The 25,661-nt window shown below is 43.5% G+C and overlaps 1 protein-coding gene and 1 pseudogene across 2 annotated transcripts in view; one reads left to right on the top strand and one right to left on the bottom strand.

The window, feature by feature from the left end:
• The window catches only part of GLI3 (GLI family zinc finger 3), a 306,231-nt gene that overhangs the window by 135,806 nt on the left and 144,764 nt on the right, over positions 1-25,661 (bottom strand). The gene's annotated exons all lie outside the window — the stretch shown is intronic.
• On the top strand, positions 14,877-15,227 carry LOC105513581 (annotated as a pseudogene).

Here is a 25,661-nt window from a genome sequence, read left to right as displayed (position 1 = left end):
AGATGCTCTACATTTCAGCCCCATGTCAGTCATTTCCAAAAGAAAACCTCAGGAGCCTTCCCTCTTGAAGTTTCTGAGTCCCAATCTCCTCACCTATAGGATCAGGGAGGTGATGTGTTTCTGCTTCATGGGGCTCCTATTCGATGTATGGCAGTGGGCTCTGAGACAGTTCCCCAGGACAATCTTGTACACACGACTTCATATCTCTGAACATCCATTTTCTCAGATGTAAAACCTGCCATATCCACCTACTGGTCATTTTAGGAATCCAAACCAAAATAAGATCATGTTTATAAATGTGCTTTTCAAGCTGGAAAGTGCTGTGTCAATTTAGGCTATCTTCCACCCTGTCATTTGGGACTACTATGATACCTCATTTCTAGCAAGGATTTTTACCCCAATTATAAATGTCCCTTATTCCCCAATGGGTCAGATTGTTCAGCCACCCCAAGAGAAATCTGAAATACAATGGGCCCAATATAGAACTGTCTTTATCCTGCTTGGTTACAGAGAGGATAGGTTGCAAATATCACAACCCAATTCCTATTTATTCTCTCAAAGTGTTTTGAGGCTGAAATACATAAGCTTGGGTGGTTAGAAGAGGGGCCCCTTGTGGGTGATCCTGGGACTTTAACAGTGGGACATCCAAAAGGAAGAGCTGTCACCATTCATCCAGGCATACACCTGCCCTGAGAGTGGGTCTATCCCCTGCCTGCTCCCCTGTGCCAAGGAGAGGGTGGTGATTTCAAGGAGTACAGTTTACCAAGGCTGAGCGAGTTCTGCCCAGGGACTTCACGCTCTGCCCTCTTCCCCAATATCCACATAGGGATCCCTGGACATGCCATTTTCAGAGCAACCAGTTGCTATGTTGATAGTAACTTGACATGTTTGATCAGCTTAAGGCCAAAACTGTGGGTTAGGAAATACAAAGGCAAACCAAGGTTTCACATTCTCCCAATAATGCTCACTTTGAGCGATTACTTCCTTTGAATTCAACAGCATCTCCCACACACGTTGTTTTTATAATTGAAAAGCAATCCACCAACCAACCAATGACTCATTCAATCAATACATGAAATAATTGGAATAGCATATACTTAACAGGTTTTTTTAGTTAACAGGGAACATATTTGTTATTTACTACATTTTTTTCTGTAACTTCAAATTTTTGTGCAATGAACGTATTATATTCATCTAATTATTTTTAGAGATGTTAGTTTAGTTAGTCATTTTTAGAGACAGGGTCTCGCTCTGTTGCCCAGGCTGGAGTGCAGAGGTGCGATCACAGTTCACTGCAGCTGCCACCTCCTGAACTCAAGTGATTCTCCTGAGTAGCTAGGGTGACAGGCACTCACTACACCTCACTAATTAAAAATAATTATTTGTAGAGACAGGGTCTTGCTATGTTGTCCAGACTGGTCCCGTACTTCTGGCCTCAAGTGATCCTCCCACAGTGGCCTCCCAAAGTGCTGGGATTACAGGCATGATCCACTGCACCTGGCCATGATATTTTAAATATCAGACAAAACATACTTTCAAAACAGTCTGACATTCTAGAAGCCTCTGTGACAGCACGCACATGCCAAAGTATTTTCTCTCCATGAGAATCATGGGCACGTTAGTGCCAATCCACTCTCTTTCTCTGCAACCAGCATCAACATGTCTTTGTAATGAAGAACTGCTCGTTGGATGATGTGTTTATAAAGTCTGTGTCATCCTCATCAAGTCTAAACATAGGCAGCTTTCTCATAGTAAGTGGGTAGTTAACATACCAAGTCAATCAACACCAGTGTCTCCCACTCCCAACCCCAGTGTTTTCTCACGGAGCTGAAAACAAAGACTTGGGAGCTTCCCGGTGCAGCCAAAGCACAGATAAAGGGACGGTGACTGTGAGAATCCAGCAGCATATGGCCACCTTCCATGCTGTGGAAGAAGGAAGCCACAACCGCCTAGTGCAGTGGGTTAACCTGTGTCCCCTTAAAAGATATGTTGAAGCCCTCACATCTGGTATGTGGAAATGTGGCCATATTTGGAAATAGGGTCTTTGCAGAAGTAATCAGGTTAGATGAGGTCATTAGGATGGGCCCTAAATCAACACTCCTAGTGTCTTTATAAGAGGGGATCTGTGGCTGGGCATGGTGGCTCACACCAGTAATCCCAGCACTTCGGGAGGCCAAGATAGGCAGATCACTTGAGCTCAGGAGTTTGAGACTAATCTGCGCATCATGGTAAAACTCTGTCTCTACAAACATTTAAAAATAAAAAAGCCAGGCATGGTGATGCACGCCTGTAGTCCCACCTACTTGGGAGGCTGAGGTGCCAGGATCACTTGAAGCCAGGAGGCAAAGGTTTCCGTGAGCTGAGATTGCATCACTGCACTCCAGCCTGGGTGACATAGCAAGACTCTCTTTCAAAAAAAAAACAGAAGAAGAAGAGGGGGTTTATACACAGACACACCACCATGGAAGAGAGGCAGAGAGTGATGCTGCCATGAGGCAAGAATTGCCTGGGGCTTCCAGAGGCTGGAAGAGGCAAGGATCCTCCCCTAAGATTTCAGAGGGAGGACAGCCCTACCAACACCTTGATTTTGGAGTTTCAACTTCCAGAACTGACAGATAATATTTTTCTGTTGTTTTGAGCCCCCCGTCTGTGGTACCTTGTTCTGGCAGTGCTAGCAAACATACATACCTGGGTTTCCTTACAATTTTGTTGTAGGAAGGCCATCCTACACCAGTGACTTTTGAAGAGGCCACATTCTCTTCTCCTGTGAGTATGAGTAGCAGTAAATATTGACAAGAAACAAAGAACCTAACAACCCTCAGAAGAGCTGAGAAGAGCAAAGCATGTGCAATATGCCCATAGTCATTTTTTGGCTGTGAAGCATCTATTCCTTCTTCCCACAGAATTCTGATTTCCTTTGCAGAGTTAACTTCTCTCCTACTGTATTTAGGTGTTGGGATGATAAATCGAAAATCCAAGACTGGTGTGGTGGCTCCCGCCTGTAATCCCAGCACTTTGAGAGGCTGAGCTGGGAGAACTGCTTGAGTCCAAGAGTTCGAGACCACCCTGGACAACACGTCAAGACCTGGTCTCTACAATTTTTTTAAATTAGCCAGGTATGGTGGCATACGCCTGCAGTTACAGCTACTTATGAGGCTGAGGCAGGAGGATTGCTTGAGCCCGGGAGGTGGAGGCTGCAGTGAGCCATGTTGGCACCGCTGCATTCCAGACTGGGCAACAAAGCAAGACCCTGTCTCAATTTTTTAAAAAATCCATGAGCCTCGCTGCCCAAGACAGCCAGGGTACCTGCCTCTGATAGCAGACGGCCTCTGCTGAGAGCCTGAGTCCTGAGCCTGAGTCAGGGGAAGGAGAAGCAGTCAGAACTCATTCCCCCGGGTAGACTCTCACGCCTGCTTCCTGTGCCTCTACAGCACCTGCTTCTCGAGATTTTCCGACAATTCTAAGTGTCCAATGTCATCCCAGCAATTCCTGTTGGTGCAAGGGTTGGAATCAGTTTCTATTGCATGTAACCCAATAACCCTGGCTGATGCAGGAGGAAAACCTCAACAGCCCAGCCACTGAGCAGCTGTACAGGCTGGGTGTGCACTTAACCTCCTGGGGGCTTCAGTGCCTCCTCAGGCAAGTTACACCAAATCTCTTCCCATGCCTAGGATTAGAACATTTATGATTCTAAATGTTTCTGCTATAAGACGTAAATTATCTAAGGATCAGGCATGGTGAGCTGAACTGCAGGTGAACAGCAATCCTGCTCCGGCTTGTCCATAAGTCAAGCAGGGGCATTTGAAACTTTTATCTTTAACAACCCCCTGAATTCAAGGATATGGGGGTGTCATCTCAGTTTGCCAGTCACACTGGTGCAGAAATGCCTAATTGTGGTGTATTATAACATACAGCAAACACAAAACTTAAGAGGCTTTGAACTCCATGCTGCAGATAGATGCTGAGTAGTCACAATTTACCTTCCATGTAGCAGGTGAAAATAGTGAACATGTACTAACTCACACTTTTGGAGGGTAGAGAATCTGGAATCTGCTTAACTGGGTGGCTCTGGCTGAGGATCTCCCAGGAGGCTGCAGTCACCTCAAGGCCTGAGTGGGGAAGGGTGTGTTTCCAGGCTTGGCTCCTCCCCATACAGCCTCTCTACCAGCTGAGTGTCCTCATGGCATGGCCACTGTCGACCCCAGACTGAGGGATTCAAGAGGGAGGGCAAGAGAGCCACCTGAGGCACAGTCCTTTTATAACCTAATTTTAGAAGTCCCATCCCATCACTTCACTGGAAGTAAGTCGTTAAGGGAAGAGGAAGGAAGTCGCACCTCCTGAGGGCAGGAGTATCAAAAACTTGTACACATGTCCTTAAACCCCCCACAGTGCCATAAATAGCTGAACTTTTCATTCAGTCTCCAATTTATACAGTGATATGATTCAAAGATCACATGTATCTTATTAAAAAAAAAAAGCAGGACTAGGAAGCAAAAGACTGTGACTTTGATTCAAGTTCTGAAAGCAGCTCACTATAATTGGGAACCAAGATAACTGATTCCCCAAGATACTTAGGGAACCTCTCTGCAACAGTTTTTCCAGCTATTATACTTTGGCCAAGTGCTATGCTTGACACACATGACCTCATCCAGTCCTTTTCACATTCCAGTGATGTAGATATCTGAATCCTCATTTCTCAGCTGCGAACACTGAGGCAGAAAGAGATTAAATCACCTATCCAAGAGAACCCAAGATTACCCAAGATCAGGAGTCAGGATGGGGCCCTAAATCTGTCTCTCAAGCTTCAGATGTAGATTGGCATGTGAAGAGGCTCAGAGAAAGAGTAAAAGGTAGAAACAAAAGTGCTACAATCTGATAATGCATTACCATGAACCATAAATAATAACAGAGTTAATAAAAGAAGTGAGAACAATAGTAATGCTGGCACCGACGATGATGTTAGGCATGCGTGTATCACGTGAGGGGCCGGCTGACTTTCTAGTACTCACTGCGCGTCTCTTTCCTTGACTGTTCACTGTATCTGTGAGGACGATACGTTTTCTTTGGTGCCCTGTACAACAAGTATATGAGCATACTTATGGTCTCCACTTGAAGAGGATGAAAGCATGACCATTAGTTAAGACCTAGTTAAGAACAGACCACTAGTTAAGAACCTACCATCTTCAGTAAAATCCTGAACTTAACTTCTCCAAAAGTCAACATTAGTCTAAATCAAAGATGCTGTCAGAAAAGAAGATAATGCATCACATAAAACCTACCTAGACATACTGCGTACCCAACATCCTTCCGTATCCAACCAAAATGCCCCCTTCTCCTGTGAAGACGCCCTGACATCTGCACCCTCCAGCCTTGTTCACACATCCGCTCTAGCACTTCCCATCTCTACAGTGGGTAAACAGGCGGGGCGGGAAAAACATCTTACTAATCTTTGAATCCCATAAACACAGCGAGGAATCTGGCTTAAAGTAGGCATTTCCAAATATTTACTCAATCAATGAACCACTCTTGAGATTACTATGTGTAATGGGTGTGAGATTATGAAATCATCATTTAATAAACACACATTTCTGATTCAAACTCCTGCCTTAAAAAGGTTTAAAGATGGATTGATTCAGGGAAACATTTAAAGTTACAACATTGCTATAGACTGAATGCATTCTTCTAAACTTCACATATTGAACTCTAACCCCCATGTAATGATATTTGGCAGTATGGCATCTGGAGGTGATCATAAGGGTGAAGCCCTCATGAATGGGGTTCCTTATAAAGAGTCCCCAGAGAACTTACTGGCCATTCCACCACGTGAGGACACAGTGAGACGAAGGCCATCTATGAACCAGAAGACAGGTCCTCATCAGACAACAAATCTGCCGGCACCTTGATCTGAGACTTCTCAGTCTCCAGAACTGTGAGAAATAAATTTCTGTTGTTTATAAGCCACTCCGTTTACGGTATTTTGTTACAGCAGCCTGAACAGATTAAGACTGTGATATTGCCAGGAACTTTGATAATTATTATCTGAATTTATCCAAAGAAACACTGTGAAATTGTCTTCATTTTACAGGAGAGGAAACTGGGGTTTAAACAGAATACGTAATCTGCCCTGGGTCCTTCATGGCCAGTCCTGAAGCCATGTGTTTCTAACTCCTGGTCTGACATGTGCCTGCCACTGAATTCACGTGGTCAAATTCAGGAAGGCACACTGAACTCAGCTTGATGTGGACTGATAATCAGGCACCAAATAGTTGTTTCTTGTTTTTCTGTTTCGTAATTTACACCCAGATTTGGAAAGATTTGGAAGCAGATTACATCTTTATCACCCGAAGTATGTTTTCAGAAAGAATCTTGTTTCTGAGAAGCATAAATTTAGTTTCAAATATTTATAAAAATTACTCTAAATAAAAACAAAACTCCATGAAAAAGAAAATGCATTGGCATAGAGAGAAAAGCAAGAAGAGAAAGGAAGTAAGAGGAAAATGAGAGATGGGGAGATAGGATGACGCAGTGGGGAAGGAGAAAGAAAATCAGGGAAAGATTTAAAAAGAAGATAATATGTGCTTAAGTTAATTACAGATGATAGAAAATCTTTTCAGAAAATGCACATCTGAATTTAAAAACAGCATTCTTTAGTTCCACTTCATCAAGCAAACAGCAGAATCTGCAAGGTGTGAATCCTCCCACTTAAGGCTGGGCCTTAATAGACTGTGTGTGTCCAGCGCTAGCCTCGGGGGAGCCAGCTCTCCATACACATCTGTTGAATGGAAATCAATTTTCCTCAAGCAAAGAGGCAGCTCTGTCTCTCATAAATGAGCACCTCCACGTCTGCATTCACATAAGACTGATTTTAATGAGCGGGGTGTGAGGTCACGCCCGATGTACATCCGCTCATCCAAGGGGCCCAGACACCCCACCAGGAAATCAAATTTCTCAGTACATACCTCAATGTTGAACCTTCCTTTTAGCCCCTAAAGGTTTCTCTTACCCTTTTTGCATTTGGTTTTTGGCCAAGCAGGCTGGAAAGTATAAAAGCCAAAAGAGGCAGGGGTGGAGCGGCCAGGCAAGCAGGAAGAAGCATGTGTTTTCTGGCCTCCATCTCCCCAGCTGTTCCAGCGTGTTCCGTCATTGGGCAGCCTGTCCTCACCATCCAACAGGCATCCTCATGCAGCTTGCAGTTTCCATGCTGCTCACTGTAAATGTCTAATATCTGCACGTACTCTGAGAGCACAGCCCAGAGGCTGAGCATGCTCACAGATACCCTCTCAGCACCTGGGCCTCAGAACTGTGTGGTCCCCAGCGTAAGGCCTCAGGGTCCAATGCCCACCCCACTTGCTCCTGCAGAAATCTAGGCCGCAAGGTGCTCCTAAATCTCTGTGTCCCTCCAGCTGCAACAGGAACCCTAGTCACAACAGGTCTTATGGCTACATGAGCAAGGATAGGCTCCTGGCCAAGGCATCTGGTAGCTTCCTGCCCGGGTAAGGTGGGCCTCCCTGGTGGGCTCTATTTGTTTTGCTGCTGGACAGAAGAGGTCCTTCTTTTAGAATCATTTGCAGCAGTGGCCTCTACCTAGTGATTGGAAATCTATAATTATGTCGAACAAATAGACACAAAATGAGAACAAGAAGGACTGAAGTGATGAATATTTTATACACTAAAGTTACTCGTTTTAAAAGAATGTCCTGTGCGCAATAATCTGTTCTTCCTACTTCCTGGTGTGAAAACAGCCTTTGTGTTGTGAACTGATAATGACAGCAGAGAATGCTCTGGGACTTGTTTGCTGCTTTCCAGTGTCCCAACTTACCCCAGCCCCGCCATGCCCATATTTAGACAAACATCTGGTATCCCTATGTTGGCATCTGCCCCACAGTATTTTGGGATTTTTTTTTGTTGAGGGGAGGGCAGATTTTTTTTCCATTTCTTACTGCCAAAAGTGTGGGAACTACTGATTTGTAGTAATTAAAGACTGTGAAGATTTCCAAACAGAGAAATGAAACACAAAAGTGTGTCAGGTGTGGTGGCTCATGCCTGTAATCCTAGCACTTTGGGAGGCCGAGGCCGGCGAACTGCTTGAACCTGGGAGTTTGAGACCAGCCTGGGCAACACAGCAAGACCCTGTCTCTGCTGCAAACAAACAAACAAAAAAATTAGCCAGGCCGGGCGCAGTGGCTCAAGCCTGTAATCCCAGCACTTTGGGAGGCTGAGATGGGCGGATCACGAGGTCAGGAGATCGAGACCATCCTGGCTAACACGGTGAAACGCCGTCTCTACTAAAAAATAAAAAAAAAAAAAAAAAAAAAAACTAGCCGGGCGAGGTGGCGGGCGCCTGTAGTCCCAGCTACTCGGGAGGCTGAGGCAGGAGAATGGCGTAAACCCGGGAGGCGGAGCTTGCAGTGAGCCGAGATCCGGCCACTGCACTCCAGCCTGGGCGACAGAGCGAGACTCCGTCTCAAAAAAAAAAAAAAAAAATTAGCCAGGTGTGAAAGTGCAAGTCTGTAGTCCCAGCTACTCAGGAGGCTGAGGTGGAAGGACCCCTTGAGCCTGGGAGGTCAGGGCTGCGTGAGCGGAGATCACATCACTGCATTCCAGCCTGGGCGACAGTGACCCTGTCTCAAAGGGAAAACAAACAAACAAAACTCAGAAACACAAAAGCATCAGGGCAGCTAAAAAGAAACGGCACCAACTCATGAACTCTCATAGAAGCACACAGTGTATTAAACTCAGGAGACTGAGGATATTTGGGCATAGGAAACAGGTCGCAGAACAACAGTCACAGGGCTGACACCAAAGGCAGGGGACAGCGAGAGTTCTGCTCTTGCTGCCTGAGAATGGCACTGAGGGCAGGGGATGCAGAGGGGCCAGAGAACAGAGCAGGAGCTGGCAGATGAGAAAAGTGGAGGGAAGGTGGCTTTCTTCCAGGGTTTTTGTGAATGGATGGGTGGGGAGTATTTCTTCCACATTCCAGAGGAGGGAGGAACAGTGACAAGGCTGGAGGGTGGAGAAAGGCTTAAGGAGTCTGTCTCTGGGGACATTTCACAAATGCACAGCAACCTTTGCATCTCTTACCCCTGCTCAAAGAACTGCTACCTGGTATCAGCAATGTGAGCTGTTTTGTTTCCATTTTGTTTACTGTTGTTGTTGTTGTTTTAAAAAATAACCAACCTTGCCGGTGGTGTGCTGCATTCTTTAAACTTTTTCCTCTTCACTGGTACACTCACAAGTTTGTTTAGTGTAAGTCTGGGAGCCCACAGGGGTTTTATGTGCCTCACATTCATAAATCCTCAACTGCTTTTCAACCAAATTGATTGCCCCTGAGGATTGAGGGTGAATGGAAGAGTCAAAAGCATCTCCTGGGCTAGAAGGAGAATGCACATGGTTGTGTGCACACAATGCCAAATATCCAGATTAAAAGTGAAAACTTGAGCAAATCCTCCAGATGCTTCCAAGGACCTGAATGTTTGGTGAGTCGGCAGAAATATGTAGATGCTTAATGGAACTTTGCACCATTAGTAGCAATAGTTAGCACTGTGTTTGTACAGCCCACCAAGGAGTTCACAGATGTGTCTAGACTTAACCTTGTCGATCTTGATAAACTAAAAATGATATGTTATGCCTCCCTCTAGAGTCATGACCAGCATCTTCAGATTAGACTAGAATCACCTAATCTAACAGATTAAAAAACTATGCCTCTTCTGGGGAGACCCAGCCCCTCCAGCACTCAGCTTGGTGAGCTGATGGCATCTTTCTGCAAACTGGAAAGATAGACTCTTCCTCTGGGTAGCTTGGTGAGCAGAGTATGTGTTCGAGTTTAGCCCCTTATTTCAGTCCTTTGTGCAGTAAACAGCCAGCACAACTGTACACAGACACCCTGCCTCCCTCTACAGTGTCCAAATACAACTAAACTAGAAGTCTGACCGTTTCAAAGTAAGGGGATAGGAAATAATACATGATTAAGACTTCCTTAGCATGAACTGCACACACAATTAGATTCCATAATTACAGAGGGAAAAAGAAAGGGAAAGGGAAAGAGTGAAACTGCCCTAAAATGCTTTACTTTAGCATAATAAAACCGTGGGATTTCAGAGCTGGAAGCCAACTTTAAAATGATCTACTTATCTATTGCAACCATCCCTTGCAAGAATCCTTCACGACGTCCCCATTCCACCCTCCACCAGCAGTCATCCAGCCTAACCTGAAACACCCACTCCCCCACCCTGTCTCTGAGAACTGGAAGTCTGAAGCCATCACCCTCCTTTCACACTGCTCTATGCACAAGAAATCCTGTCCCCTCCACCCAGCCACATTGGCCTCCCTCTAACTTTTGCCCAACCTATCAATCCGCCTTAGCGCTGCATTCTGCCGCCACCTACATTAAGAGTAATTGCTCTTCTATGCGATAGCTCTTTAAGTATCGGTAGACGATTAACCATGGCCCCATACAATCTTTTGTCTCCCCAGCTAAATAAAGGCACCTTGCCTTTATTTAATCCAACTCCTCCTACAAAACTAAGTTAACTGCCAGCATCCATGAACAAATCTACAGGGTTCATCACAGTCACTACAGGGCAGCCAAGAGCTGGATCAAGAAAGACTTTGCTTTCACTGAGAGGCAACCCCATGTTTTGGAAAGTAGAATTCCTGGAAGTCTGGCACCTCGGGAAATTTAAGGACCACACAAACCCCATGGGCTGTAATAAGATATTGCTGATGTTTTGGCTGCCATGCACCAGAAAGCCCTGGGAGGAAAGTGGCCTAGAGACTGTAATGAATGAAAGCATAATGTCCTGTACTTGAAGCCACACAATTAGAAAGTGAGAGGACTACAGAAAAACCAGCGGGGCACTGGCATTTTCCAGGTGAGCATTCTGAGCTGACAGTGAAAATGACGAATGAAACACAGCAGGGCAGAAGTGGACTTTATCCGGAAAACCTTGTTTCCTGGAACTGAAGCTAACCTCTGGGACAAGAGGTTTCAGAACAATAAAAAAATCAACAAATGAGATGCAGAGATGCCTACTGACAAAGACAGACAAATTCCATACCCTGGAATTGGACATCTTCCTGGCGGAGGGAAACAGCCTGCTCTAAAATGGGTACAATCGGCAGTAGTTATGAACATCGGCTTTTCTATTTGCAAAAGATTTTAACTTTGCCTGACAGGAAGGAACACTGACCAAGAAAACAGTAAGTTACGGATTACTTTGCTACAGGATGCTGGCTATACCTCTTTTGGATACTTTTTTTTTTTTAATAGAAAACCAAGCATTACTTTTCTGTGAAAGGAATTAAATGTCAGGAATATGCATATCTTTCTTATATAAGGCTTTGTTTTATTATAACAGCAAGAATCATGACTGATGCCTGAAGGCAGCCACAGATATTGCCAAGGAAAAATGGGGTATTAAGTGGAAGAATCTCACAAAAAATTATATGTAACAAAAAGACAGAGGAACTAACCTCTGTCTTATTCCTTTCTTCAAGTGTTTCCAAAGTTTATTGTTAGTATCTCCATACGAATAAATTAATTTTCAGTTTTATAGTAGAATTCAACTTTAAAAATTCCTTTCATAACCAACTTTTCTTTTTTTTTTTTTTTTTTTTTTTGAGGCGGAGTCTCTCTCTGTCGCCCGGACTGGAGTGCAGTGGCCGGATCTCAGCTCACTGCAAGCTCCGCTTGCCGGGTTTACGCCATTCTCCTGCCTCAGCCTCCGGAGTAGCTGGGACTACAGGCGCCCGCCACCTCGCCCGGCTAGTTTTTGTATTTTTAGTAGAGACGGGGTTTCACCGTGTTAGCCAGGATGGTGACCTCGTGATCCGCCCGTCTCGGCCTCCCAAAGTGCTGGGATTACAGGCTTGAGCCACCGCACCCGGCCCATAACCAACTTTTCTAAAATACAGCATAGGATACCCAAATAAAGGCGCATCTCCATTCATTCGTATTTTCCTTCCTTCATTCATTCATTCAAACTTCAACAGCTACCGATTGGTTGGACACTTTTATGTGTGTGCATCATGCTAGGCACTCAAGAGGCAGTGTCAGCAGCACAGGCGAGGGAAGTGGGCATTCGTTATTTCCACAAACAATCACCTACTTTAAAACCATGGTAAGTCCAAGAAAGGACAAGACATGGTGTGAAGAAAAAGCCATAATAAACCAGGTAATTCAGAACAGAGGTCAAAAACACATACCCTGCACAGCATCTACAAAACACGGGAAGCCAACACTTGGTTTTGTGAATACCATAGTGTTGCAATTATCTTAAGCTGTTTTTAAGCTATTTCCAAAATATTATTTTTAATTAAGTTAGAGCATATACTAACTTTAAATGACAGAGAGAAAAGGAGGGATTTGCAATTAAATGAATAAATAATGGAACCGACACATTTTGTTTCTTTTAGTAAATGGGTTCCTGAAAAGCAACATCAATTTATTCAGTGATTGTTTGCCCCAAGGACAGTAGATACCCAGCGCAAAATGGTTCCCGGCTCTGGTGGGTGGCAAATGAGCCTGTGGTGGCTTGGGAACGACAAGAGTCCAGAACAGCGTGAGCTTTGGAAACCAGTCAAACTCAGATTTGAATCTCAACTCTACCACTAGAGATGCAAACTCTGGAAGGCTATTCATCTTCTGCAAGTCTCAGTCTTCTTCTATAATTATTACCATAGTAGGAAAAGCAGTATTAAAGATTATTAAGGACTTACTACAGGGTTGGCTGAAATAAATAATAAGTAAATAACAACTTGAATAGTCTATCAACCCTTATCCACGCTGTTTTGCCAGAAAGTCTCCTGCCAGGATTGAGACTGGACTGAGGCCGAAAACAAGTGGCAAGGCATACATGCAGAGTGCTGGGACCAGATGTGGGTACCAGCGAACCACAGCACAAGATCTGCTCAGGTGAGGCAAGTTCAGCAGTGTGAGAGAGTTCTCATAGGTGCCAAGTTGCAAGGTAGCTCAAGGGGTCCGATCAAGACGTCTGGATGGTGTTGTCGATGAGGAGCTACGGTCTGAGCAGGAAGGTAATCTTGGGAGCATTTCAAGAAGATTAACAAGGCAGCAGCAAGAAGGACAGACTGGAGAACAGAAAGTCTGAAGGCCATTACCATAGTCCAGACATGAACAGCACACCAGGAATAGAATGGAGGCGACGGGCCAAAGGCAGGAGAGCAGTCCTGAGGAAGGCAGAAAATGTTTCGAATAGCCAATATCAGGTGCATGAGACAGAGCAACAAGAAATAAAGTTCTAGAGCACCTAAGCCTCCCTGAAGCTAAGCACCTTTTCTACCAGCTAGCTCACCCAGCTCTGCTCTTTCCTCCGCTCACTCTCTTTAGTCCAGGAAAAGGAGCACAGAGACCAGGTGGGATGGCTTAGGTTTGCACAGTCTGTGACATGATCATGAGCATTGCGGGTAAGCTGGAAAAACACTAGATGATCCATTGTGGGCAGTGCACCAGTATGGGGAATGTTAAAGCAAGATCCAGAAAGTGGCCACCCTAGCACTTAGCTCCAGGGTGTAAAGCCCTGGACATCCAGGAAATAGGAGCCCAAGAAAAGGAACAAAAGAAAATGGAACCAATAAAGACAGACACAGAGCTTGTGAAGGACAAAAAAATGTGCCAGATGCTGAAGACTCCCACAAACAATGACAGGGGAGATTTTACGCCACTATTCACTGCATGACAGGAATTTCATCTGCCGTCTATGATAATACCATGGACTCTTTCTGGAAACCAACCCTTTTTCTCCAAATGCATTATGCCTCACTGTGCATATCTGGGCCCCAGAAGACTGTGCCCACTGTTATTATAAGCAGGAAGCCAGCCAAGTATCTTCAGTTGTCGAGGAACAAGATTTGGGCTCAACTGTTCGGTGACCTACTTAGCTTTATTTGGTTATGTGACCACAGAATACAGTTCTATGGTTATGGGAGCAAAAACACAGTTAGATAGAATGAATAAGATCTAGTATTTGATAGCAAAACAGGGTGACCAAAGTGAACAATAACTTATCATATATTTTAAATAACGAAAAGGGTGGAATCAGAATGTTCCTAACACAAAGAAATGACAAATACGTGAGATGGATACCTCAATTACCCTGATGTGATTACTACATATTGTACGCCTGTAGCAAAACATCACTTGTACTTCATAAATATATATACCTATTATGTACCCATAATAATTAACATTAAATTTTTTAAATTAAATATAATATACTTCTAATCCCAACCAGCATTCTTTCAACTAATAACTATAAGGATGCCTGACATTTACTGAATGTCAGAAGGATCTATAGGCTAGAAACGTGTTCTCCCTATGAAGAAGGTACTGCTGCCATCACTGTAGAGGTGCATATCTGGGCAGGAGACTGTGCCCACATGAGATCATGCATCCCAGCCTGGCCAAGAGAGAAGAGACATTCAGTTAAAAAATAATAATAATAAATAGGGCCGGGTGCAGTGGCTCACACCTGTAATCCCAACACTTTGGAAGGCTGAGGCAGGTGGATCACCTGAGGTCAGGAGTTCAAGACCAGCCTGGCCAACATAGTGAAACCCCGTCTCTACTAAAAATACAAAAATTAGCCGAGTATGGTGGCAGGAGCCTGTAATCCCAGCTACTCACTCAGGAGGCTGAGGAAGGAGAATTGCTTGAACCTGAAAGGTGGAGGCTGCAGTGAGCTGGGATCATACCACTGCACTCCAGCCTGGGCGACAGAGTGAGATGTTGTCTCAAAAATAAATAAATAAAGCCCAAGGAATGCCAGGGATGACCATATGATGTCTGCATCTCTGGTGAGTAAGAAATACAGAAGTGTGGAGCAGTGTGAAGAATAAGAGGCAAGAATGACCCCCGGACCGACTAACGCCTGCACGCCACCGCATCCTATGCCCAGCGCCTATGACCCGCCGCTGTTGCTGCCACCATGCCCAAGAGAAAGGCTGAAGGGGATGCTAAAGGAGATAAAGCCAAGGTGAAGGATGAACCACAGAGAAGATCCGTGAGGTTGTCTGCTAACCCTGCTCCTCCAAAGCCAGAGCCCAACCCTAAAAAGGCCCCTGAGAAGGTACCCAAAGGGAAAAAGGGAAAAGCTGATGCTGGTAAGAAGGGGAATAACCCTACAGAAAATGGAGTTGCCAATAAAGACCAGGCCCAGAAAGCTGAAGGTGCTGGAGATGCCAAGTGAAGTGTCTGCATTTTTGTTAACTGTATACTTCTGATGACTGTACAGTTTGAAATACTGTTTTTTATCAAGTTTTATAAAAATGCAGAATTTTGTTTTACTTTTTTTTAAGCTATGTTGTTAGCACACAGAACACTTCATTGTTGTTTTTGGAGGACAGGACATATGTCCCTATTAGAATGTCTCTGAAGCTGGACTGATGTGGGGAAAACACCTTTCCCTTTCCCTTCTAGTTCTGAGAGACTTCCTCTTGGCTCCCAGGAGAAGGGATTCCCTGACCTTAACACACATGTCCACCTTGGCACAAAAACCTTGTGGGAGGGAAAAACAAAATTGTTTTTATGTCCTCTTCTCCCTTTCCACCTTTCAGCATAGGCTTAACGCCCTTAAAGCCCGACATCTGTTGGGACATGATCCCCAGCCATTGGTTACCAGTGTGTCACACAATCTGGACTTTCCAGTGATGGCACTGATATGGCACCCCTCAAAGAGCAGAGGTTCCGTTTCTAGATTGTGGATCTTCAGATAAATTCTGCCATTTTCATTCTACTTCCTGAAAGTCAGGGTCGGCTTGTGAAAAGTTGTTAAACAACATGCTAAGTGCGAAATGTCAACTCTAAACTTTCCCTGTTCAGAGCATCACATGAAGACTTATTGAGTTTTATCATGGCTTTCTGATTACTGGTAGTCCAAAGAAGGGAGTGTGAAAGTTGTATACTGTTAACAACTGTCTGCCCATGTCCTGCCTGAAATACTGTGATTGCTTAAGGAAAGTATCTTTAATAAAGCTAGGTACAGTTTGGCTTGGAAAAAAAAAGAAATACAGAAGTGCTTTCTTAATAGCAGGTGTGTGTGAAGGATTCAGTTGGTTATTAGGGTAAAGAGGCTTTGGAAAAAGAAACGTGTCCTTCAGTCACTGCTAAGTGACACATCCGCACTGTGCTGTGAAGTCCCAAGAGCCCTAAGGTCACGTGGTCCCTTGCCAGAATACACCTGTATTAACCCTTCCAGAAACCTACTGGTGTAGGTGTGTATGTATGTGCAAGTCAGGGAGATAGTTTTTTGTTTTGTTTTTTTACTGAGACGGAGTCTTGCTGTGTCACCCAGGCCGGAGTGCAGTGGCACGATCTCGGCTCACTGCAACCTCCGTCTTCCAGGTTCAAGTGATTCTCCTGCCTCAGCCTCCTGAGTAACTGGGACTACAGGCATGCGCCACCATGCTCGGCTAATTTTTGCATTTTTAGTAGAGAGGGGTTTCACCATGTTAGCCAGGATGGTCTCAAACTCCTGACCTCAGGCAATCTGCCTGCCTCAGCCTCCCAAAATGTTGAGATTACAGGCTTGAGCCACCGCACCAGGCCAGGAAAGGCATACTTTTAAAAATAACAGAGCATTTGCAATAATCAAGAAATAAGAAGAGAGAAAGGGGAAAAAGGGGGTAGGAGACAAAAATATAAACCCTTTTCCTGTGTTGGCCCCAAATAATTTTCCTGCTTTTTTTGGAGATGGAGTCTCGCTCTGTCTCCCAAGCTGGAGCGCAGTGGCACAATCTCGGTTCACTGCAACTTCCACGTCCCAGGTTCAAGCGACTCTCCTGCCTCAGCCTCCCGAGTAGCTGGGACTACAGGCGCCTCGCCACCATGTTTGGCTAGTTTTTGTATTTTGAGTAGAGATAGGGTTTCACCATATTGGCCAGGCTGGTCTCAAACTCCTGACCTCAAGTGACCCACCCACCTCGGCCTCCCAAAATGCTGGTATTACAGGTGTGAGCTACTGTGCCCAGCCCATTTTCCTACATTTTGGGAAACTTCAAATTACCCCAGATTTTCATTTCTCTGAATGAAAGCCAGTGTAATTCATCTCTTCCACCAAGCTCCTGATAGTTCAGGTGACGTGGATGTTACATTAACTCTGTCAGGCCCCTGGGCTGCTATTAAGTTCCCCGTAAAGCCAAGGTCCGACACTCAGTTCCCTACAAGTAAGCGTTTTTGCCTCCCAAAGGGCCAAACCTGCACACAGCAGGGACACAGTGGGGTAGTTAGTCGCTTGGGAAAGAGAAACAAAATTTCTTTTGAGAGTGAGGTTATTTTAAGGTGGTCACAGGTATGCATAGTCAGTTTTATGCTCTCCGTGATTTCTTATTCCCTCTGAGAGTGGGAAGGAGTTGGCATAGAGATTTTTATTTTCATGGCACATTATATAATTTGGGGTTGGTGGCAAGTGCTAACAACTGTCATACTACCCACGGCTATATTAAAAATAAGACCAAAATAGAGATTGTTGTGGGCTGTCTTGGGTTTTCCCTCAAAAGTCCTGAGGAAGAAAGTACCTCCAATGAACAGGGAGGGCATCATGATCTCACAGAGCAGCCTGGGCAGCACCAAGACCGGCACAGAAACCCTTTCCAAGCAACAGCGTGGAAATACCAACAAACTCTTTTCAAGAGGCATACATTTGTGCAAGACCTGTCTTGACAGAAGCTACCAGGTCCCAAACATGTCACATGTATGGAAAATTCAAATTCAAACACGGAGAAGAGCAGTTTTATGGGACCCGCCTTCCGGTACAGCTCCCCTATTTAAGTGCTCAGTTAAAAACCTCTGGATTTTGAACAGCAGCACACAAGCTGATGGGGTTTAATTCATGTGATGAAATGTGGGTGCTGGGTAAAATTCACCCAGGAAATAGAGGGTTCGAGAAGCAGGATGCTCAACCCATAAACAACACTTATCCTAAGAAATTCTGGCCCTTTGAAACTGGGTGAATAAACTAAACAAACTGAAAAGCTTCATTAATACCCAAAGGATCAGGTCCAAGTTTTAGATTTGCAAAAAGAAAAAAATAAAATAAAAGAATTAAAGCTTTCCATCCCCTTTCTAAATATACGGGGATCTGTTTTCAACACATTCATAAAATCCATCCATTTGTTTTTATTATATGAACAACCTAAAACTTGCCAGACAGATCACCTCTGATGCGGGAGGGCACAGCATCAGTTACAGGACTTGGCCAAAGCATTCTCCAGATCATATTAGGTTTGCCTCAGTTACAGAGGTCCTCTTGCTGTATGTTTTCAGGAATATTAACACAAAATATATCAAAACACTAATAGAATCCATAAACACAGACAGCTAAAGTTCCACCACTTTTAACATGCTCATAATTTAATAAGAGGTAAGTCCGTGGTCTCATAAGACCGAGGGTGTCCTTTTCAAGTTCCTTCCCTCTCAGCTACTTAGGGCAATTCTCAGAAGTCTGTAAAGTTATCTACATTCTCCCTTTACCAATGTTCAGCCATATATAGATACCATTTGCAAGCTAAACAGTGTCTTTCCTCCAGGGACAGGCCCAAGGCTACAACATGTTAGTGCACACTTTAAATTATAGGTAAATGTTCAACTTACACCAGAATTCCCTATTTTGTGGAAGTCCCAGTTCTTTAAACTAATTCTAACTTTTGGTGTTGGCATTCAACAATTACTCTGCCAAGGAATATGCGAGATTTCATTCACAGATCTCACAGAAATATGAGATTTCACTCAATACATTGGTCAGAAGGATGGAGGGAAGAGAGAGAAGAAAAGCAAGCAGCAGGGGAAAGAGAAAGAAATGATACCAGCAAAAAGGCCAGGGCTCTGGGTTCAATGGATGCCTTTCTGAGCAATGTTTTCATTAGCACCACCTAGGTGCACCCTTATATGGCTCCAGTCCTTTATTTATAAGGCTGTCACCTGTCTGACAGGTAGTTTTACATGTTGCAGTACATAGGAACAGTTTTGAGAATGACAAGTCACTTAAACACTCATTGCCATGACTCAGTTTTAAGAAAAATGACCAACAACTGAGCATTCCTAATGGGGAAGCTTTCCCATCTGATGGGTGCGATTCTGAGTCAATGAAATGGGTGCAGAAGAGAAGACATTGGGAACTCCAGCTTTAAAAGAGACCAGGACTCGTTACTGAAAATAGTTTTGACTTGTTAGATGCCTGCTTTTGCTGGGGAATGGAACAAATGATGTTTCAGGCAGGAGCTGCCAGGTCACATGAACCTCCTTCTAGCCAAGTGTATGATCTCAGAGGCCACACATGTTCATTTATAGTAGAGTTTAGATTAAAATGATAAATGTCGATCTGGTGTACATTTAAATGCCATTTTGAAAAAAAACCCAGCTCGGGGCTTTCCTGCCCCACATACCACTGCAGATTCCGTGGTCAGGGAGATGCTGGCCCTTGAGTAGCTGCCGCTGTCTCCATAGAAGGACGACAACATAGTTAATTAAATGTCCACTCTGACGGTAAAGTTCATTATCTAACACTGCAAGTGCAGTTATCAGAATATTCTTGATGGGCCAGAGCTGTCTGAAGGCCCTGTCAAACATGTAACAGAGGAAAAGATAAGATGAATTTGCCTTTCATACAGGGAATTTTTTTTTAATGGAGGCTCAAAATACCAACCTCGGATTTGCAAATATTCTCATCCCATTTAAAGCTTAATCATCTTAATGAAATACAATCAAGGGCTTTTTCACCTTTCCATTATTTTTTAGTTTCTTAATGTGTATGTTAGGTCCCAAATAGTTTCCATTGATGGCAGGGTTGAGTTCAGAATCCTAACTCTGGACTATGCAGTTTTTATTTCCTTTCTCATTGATTTCTTCATAGCAGGTCTGAGAAGACAATACACTTATTCTCAATTTTCAGGTGACAGACATAAAGTTTAGAGAAAACGAAGATCTAGAAAGTGGCAGGGTCATGACTCAAAATGGGCCTTCGAATCACACCAAGTCTAACACACACCAGCTAGAGACCCCTGAACCTTGACACTACACCACTTCAGCTGCACCCAGGGGGCCCAGAGGCCTTCTGATTTCCAAGTTTAAGTTCTCACCAGCTTAACTTGCTCATTTGACACAGTAAGCACAGAATGACAGGCTGCCACCACTGTTTAAGAGTTCCTAATGTACGTAGGATAGATATGGGTCAAAACCCAACAGATCACTGTTTTGAAACAGAAACGACAAACTCAGCATCCTGAAACCCAAAACTCCGAAGGGAAGAAGAACACCATTTGTGTGACCCTTTCACAGTTCAGCAAGGCTCCTTCAACCACTCTCTCATAGAAGCCTCTCATGGCCTTAGAGGCAGATAGGGCTATAGGAGGCAGGCAGGGCTGGCAGGAGCTTCTCTCACCTACAAGTGACAAGGCTCAGCCAAGGGAAGGAGGGACAGGACACAGAACACCAACAAGGGAAGCCGAGGCCTCTGACTCCCGCGCTGTATTCTTTCATTCCGACTTCTATTAGAAAAAAGGATCTTGTCAACGAATATGTCCTATGTTTACATTTCCATGCAAGCAAAGCAAGAAAACCAAAAAGAACATGTAAGGAAAGGAATTTTCAGTGTTTTTCTTAGACTGGTTTTTGATTCACATGGGGAATCACAGAGTTTCTGTGGGGCCCAGGGGGCTATAGTTTCTTTTCGCTCTTAACCATCCCAAACCATCCTTGCCAGCACCCTTGATTGTTCTGCTACACTAAGAATGTAAAGCTGTCAAATTCAGGCCAGAATGACGTGACCAAGACCGACCATAATGTACACTCTCTTCCTAAAGTAAGTGCTGGGGTTTGGGAGGTTCTTACCCTCGGGGCAGTAAGGCTTGGGAGTACCTGCTAGTTATATCAGCTGGGTCCCTTCCCTGCATTAAAGAGCAAAAGTACCTCAAGCAGAACAGATAGAGAACTGACACAACTTAAAATATCTCCAGATTTCCTATAGAAAAATACAGTCACTTTTCTAAAAATGCCATAAGGGTGACGGTTTGGCAGGAGCATCTCTTAGCAATCAGCAGACATCTACTAAATCCCTCCTAAAAGGTCCATTCTAAACAACATTCCACAGCGACACAGGGGCCTGACTTTGATTTCTGAATAATTTGACTAGGAGCAAGGAAAGTCACAACAACATTAAGGGCAATAACTTTCTACCCCCTTTTTGGTTCCCAATGTGAAGTTTGCTGAAATAAAACTTGACAGCACAAAGCTCCTGGGGATGTGTTCCAGATGAATTGAGTCATCCACACACACTCACAGACACACACACACATGCCCTGGACCCTCGCACTTACAGAGGGAGTGGTTTCCATCTGTATTTGACAACCCAGTGCCATGGGTCTCGAGGCTGAGGGCTGCTTATGGATGCAACTTTAAATTTAATTTGGGGGGATGCTAATTGTGTGGAGTGGTAGGAAAATGCTGGCGACATTTTGACTTTAGCAGCCCCACTGCCCTGATTAAAAAATATCAGCTTTCCATCTGCAAGACATTTCTAAGGTGGACACCTTACAAATTGTTAAGGTGCAATTTGTGCACAGTTAGTTCTTTGTTTAATCGAGAAATCTGCCCGAACTCTGATTGGGCTGATTTCCCTAAGGCCGGGAGTGAAGGTTATTTCCTCATGCCTTTTGGGAGCAGCAATCTCTCTAATACGTTTCTGAATTATTCCAGCTTGTGCTGAGGCTGAACAGGAGAACAAAGCCCTGGTTCCACAGCAGAAAGACTAACTGAACTCCCAGCTGGGAAGGTTTAGGCAGAGATTTATAAGTACAAACACTGAAGAAATTTGCAAGTAATTGCATGTATTTGCTTTTCATTGTGGGATGCAGTAAACCAGTATTTATTAAAATATATCGGCAAGGTACTGTTTATTACCCCCTCTCCTTGATGTCTTGTAGAGGGGAATAAAGTGCTTGGCTCTTTTCATTTCTTTAAATTAAGAGGCCAAAACAGCATCTCAAAGAATCTAAGGAAGAAGCTGAAATTAGACATATACTCGGAATGGCTACTGCCTCTTACTTAACTTGGAATTGGTGCATGAACATGGCTCTAGATCTGCTGTTCTGATTTAATCTTGTAAAGCTTAACTTTTTTTCTACTTTCATAAGTTTCCATGAATCCAGTATTTGGGGACCAACAATTACCATTTTCTCCTATAGAACTGCTGTTATTATTCTTGGATTGCAGCCTGCAAACGTGAGTGATAAATAGGCACATGTTCACGGGATATAAAATAACAGGCTCAGGCCAGGCGTGGTGGCTCACGCCTGTAATTCCAGCACTTTGGGAGGCTGAGGCAGACGGATCACGAGGTCAGGAGTTCGAGACCAACCTGACCACCATGGTGAAACACCGTCTCTACTAAAAATACAAAAATTAGCTGGGTGTGGTGGTGCATGCTTGTAATCCCAGCTACTCAGGAGGCTGAGGCAGCAATTCTTCGCTTGAACCTGGGAGGCGGAGGTTGCAGTGAGCCGAGATTTTGCCATTGGTCCCCCGCTTGGGCAAAAAAAATGAAACACTGTCTCAAAATAAATAAATAAATAAAAATAATAATAATAATAATAAAAAATAACAGGCTGAGAAAGTTACAGCTTAATAAGAGAGTGACTTAAACAAACTACCACCAAAAAGAGATATTACGTTCACTGGCTGCTGCATCTAAATTTCTGTGCCATCAGCTACTTTGGGTTTTAATTTGCCAATGAGTAAAGGTCAGAAGAAACCAGACAGATGACTCCCTTCCCTCTTCAACTTGGATCACAGCTCCCCACCTGCCTCAGTGTCCCCCTTTTAATGACAAACTCCAATTGTTCTACCTAATACTCCTTAACACAATGGTCTCAAACTTTAGCTGCATCAGCTTTGCCTAAGAGCTCGTTAACACAGATTGCTGGGTCTCAGCCCGAGAGTTTCTGATTCAGTAAGACAGAGGAGGTGCACAAGAAATACCATTTCTAACAAGTTCCCTGGGGATGCAGATGCTGCGGGTCCTGGGACCATATTTTGATAAATGCTGGTCTAGAAGGCAAATGGGCAAAAGTTTGGTTCAGTGAAAGTAAGCGGTAACTGTTGTGCCCGCCCCCAAAATAGCAAATAACAGAAATGAAATACCAATGTATGTTATTTTAGTCAACAAATGTTAATTACCACCTGCTTAAATACATGCCTGACAACATTATCTCCATGTAGAATTCCCAAGCTCCTGCCCTCTCTTCTACATTGGTCTTTGCCTACTTTTCTTTCCATCTGATGTCCCTTAAGAATCTGGATGTGTGCCCCAAGCTGGGGAGTGACAGCTTCCAGTTTGCATGTTTGCTCTTCTTAGAACTGCAGGATCCTCAAGTCCCCACTTTCTCTTCCTCCATCAGCAATGCCTACCTAAGCAGTAGGCACCCATTGAATACCAGCTCCTATTGTTTTAAAATGACAATCAGAATAAAATCAGAGAGCAGTAACAGAAGCTAGTGTGTGCTTCTCTGTTCCTCAGCACAGCATCTCTGGTTATCTTAAGTTCAGTGTTGGTAATTAATAAGTCCCAGATCTTAAAATTAAAAGGTACCAAATAGCCACAGGTGGAAGGTTTTCTGAGACTGGCAGCAGAGATGGCAGCCGATTCCCTCTCCCTTTGGCTTGAGGGCCAGTACCTCCCATGCTTCTGCACCTGTATCTTTAAAACAGAGAACACGCAACCATGTCACCCCCCAGTGTCTATGACATGAAGACAAATGAATTAGAGACCCTAGAGGAATATTAAAATGAAAAATGCTACTTGATAAAAATAAGCCAGACCAGGAAATCAGATAGCATATATATATATATGCAATATATTATATATATTTTATAGGAAAAGTCCTGGCTTTTACACAGGTTTTCCAGTTATAAAAGCCTCACCTCCTGATCACATAAAATCAGATTTTCTATGATTTTTATTAGAGAAGAACCATGAGGTCTGCATGTATAATCACAAATTGACCAGACGTGGTAATTGCTGGAACAGAAAACAAGATTGTTCTGTGACTCAGGTATTCAAATTTCAATCACTTAAGAGAGAGAAGAGTTTCATACCAATACGGACTCTCATGACCAAGTTCACATAGGATGTCAATGTATGGATCCAGATGTTCGACCCTTACACAAACATCTGAAGCAGGTACTTGGTGTCAGGAAGCTGAGGGGTTAAGTAACTTACACAAGACAAGTCAGCCAGTGAAGGGCTCAGACTAGAATCCTGTCCTTTCTAATTCCAAAATCACATCTCATTTTCCTCCAAGAAACCAAGTCACCAGCACCTATCTTTTCTTTACTAAAAGCATGCGTTAAGTCAAGTATATTCTAAAAGATAATCACCTATTAAAACTGAATAAGGAAAACCAGCTATAGTAACCCCCTCTGTACCAAATGCTGAATCAGGAAAGACACCGAACTTTTTGATAATCAGATTTTCCTAGAGCCTAAACAGGGTGAAAAATTCTTGAAGGTATAATATTTTTACTAGAACACGCAAGGGTGTTTTTAGACCTTACGATCAAAATGTCCAAAAGGATAAATTTGGATATTAATTACAAAACTTGTACTACTTCAAACTTTTTATTACACTCTACACCTCTACTGTTTTCTTGTGGTTATCACAAGTGCTAACAAAACATTAGCATTCATATCAAGTAAAATCAACTGGCAAGTCCATTATCGACATTTATTTTAAATGTGTATGTCTGAAGTATGTGTTACTCATCCCTTAAATTAACATCTTCCACCTTGATGGGACAATTGGACAGACCAGGCCAACACTTTTTTCACGAGTAATTAGTAACTCTATTTTCACATTTCTGGAGAGAGAATTACACATTCAACCAACATTTCCACATCCTGAATCTGCTAATCTCAGCAATAAAAGCTTCCTTTAAAACACATGCAGGGTCTTGACCAAAGAGTAATGATAGAAAACTAATTCATAAACTTGGTGGTTTTTCTAGCAAATGAGAGCAGTTTCATATTTAGTAAAGTCTATATTTTTGTTGACAGTACACACCAAAATACATATGCATTAAAATGCAGACAAGGGTGTATATATTTCTATTTCCTAAAAGGAAATTCAGAGATACAAAAACATAATTATACAAATTATCCTTATTTCTTGTTGTTAATTCAGTTTAGGCACAACCCCTGAGAAATAAATAAAAATTCTCCATAGCATGAAATAACTGGTATTCAATCTTCTTTACTTATTGGGGAAAGTACTAAATTGATGTCATCATAAATATTCAATTTCATTTTTAAGTAATTACGAAAAGTAAAGTGTAATTCAAAGAATGGTCTGATGTGCCACAACCAGCCATGCAAATGCACAGGATCTTTTTAAGACAGAAAATGTAAGTGCTTACCAACTTTGGGAACTTGAAGAAATCGAGACTGACATCTGACCTTTAAAAGCAGTGGTTCTCACACTTTATTGTTTAAAAACTTGTTAAAAACACAGAATCTAAGATCCAGTTCTCAGAAATTCTGACTCAGGAGTCTGGCACGAAGCCAAGATGCTACATGGTTACACCAAGATCCGCAAGGTTGGTTCTGTTCCTACAGTGTAGAGTCACCTTCAGAGGCAAGGTGCCTGATGCCCACCAAG

This window comes from Colobus angolensis, unplaced genomic scaffold (assembly GCF_000951035.1).
Source record: "Colobus angolensis palliatus isolate OR3802 unplaced genomic scaffold, Cang.pa_1.0 Scaffold232, whole genome shotgun sequence".
NCBI lineage: Eukaryota > Metazoa > Chordata > Mammalia > Primates > Cercopithecidae > Colobus > Colobus angolensis.
The sequence above is the reverse complement of the archived record's forward strand: the minus strand, read 5'-3'. Positions and strand labels throughout refer to the sequence as shown.